The 1130-nt window shown below is 55.7% G+C and overlaps 1 non-coding gene across 1 annotated transcript; it reads right to left on the bottom strand.

Annotated features, from left to right (window-relative positions):
- Nucleotides 1–722: 722 nt before the first annotated feature.
- TRNAF-GAA (transfer RNA phenylalanine (anticodon GAA)) lies at nucleotides 723–795 on the bottom strand. Its single transcript has one exon. It is a non-coding gene; the product is annotated as a tRNA-Phe (tRNA).
- Between the last annotated feature and the right edge of the window lie 335 nt (nucleotides 796–1130).

Raw genomic sequence — 1130 nt, 5'->3', positions numbered from 1 at the left:
GACTTGCTACATAGCGTCTTTGGAGCCTGGGTGTTTCTCTGCTTCTCGCCAGCTCAGGAAAAGCCTCGGGGTAAAGTCTCCTGCCCCACTGCAAAAGTGATGCACCTTGAGTGGGACCAGTCAGAGGCCTCACCATGGGGGCTGGCCCTGCTTTCCTCCCATCTTGTGATGTTGGCCACAGAGCATCAGCAGCTGCCCCACATGCTGGTGACCTACAGTGGGTGTTTGGCACGGCAGAGAGCAGCCTGGCTGGGTGTTTTTGTGCCTGTCTGAGGGCCACACATAGGCATGGTTCTGCCCTCCTCTAGCCCTGACCTCAGTTGCTCTGTGGCTTTTAAGCCGTCCCTTGGAGCTGTCAGCACCAACTGCCTCTGCTCTAGGTGCCCAGAGGAAGAGAGGTGTGTTGGGTCACTTTTACAGATGCCCCTTCCCTGGTACTGCCCTTGCTCAGCTGAGCAGGGGAGCTTTCATCCCCAATCCCTGCCTGTCACTGCCCAGCAGCCCTCTGGCACTATTTCTGACAGTCACCCTGCCTTGCTCTCTTCCTGCCATGTTGGGAAAGACAGCTCTCATCCTTAAAGGTCAGGTGGGCCAACTAGCAGCAGAAGCCCATTCTATGTTTTCCTACTGCAGAGCCCAAGATCAGGAACTTATCTTGGGTGCAGGCACTGCTGTGCTCCCAGTAAACAAGCCACCCCTGCACAAAAAGAGATGACAAGGCCTGCCAAAGCCTGGGATTGAACCAGGGGCCTTTAGAACTTCAGTCAAACACTCTCCCAACTGAACTACTTTGGCCGTTGCATGATAGTATTTTGGCCTGCTGCTTCTCCATCTGGGATGTTTTTGTCAGCAGTTGCACACAAAAAGGACAGGAAAACGAACGGCTGCTTCATACCCCCACCGGAGGAACCGGACGCCATTAGCTGTGGTGAGTAAGAAGTGGCTGTTGGCTGACAGGGCCTGTCCCCGAGGAGCTGGAACAGCAGCTGCCGCCTCCCTCTTGGTTCCAGGCTGTGGGAAATGCTCATTGCCTGGCTGCATGGGCAGATGCTGCTCCGTGCTCTGGAGAGCGTCTGTATTGCTCTGTCAACCCCCCGTCTTCACTGAGCCAGTCTGGTAAGGTCCCAAGT

This window comes from Gopherus flavomarginatus, chromosome 7 (assembly GCF_025201925.1).
Source record: "Gopherus flavomarginatus isolate rGopFla2 chromosome 7, rGopFla2.mat.asm, whole genome shotgun sequence".
Taxonomy (NCBI): Eukaryota; Metazoa; Chordata; order Testudines; family Testudinidae; genus Gopherus; species Gopherus flavomarginatus.
The sequence above is the reverse complement of the archived record's forward strand: the minus strand, read 5'-3'. Positions and strand labels throughout refer to the sequence as shown.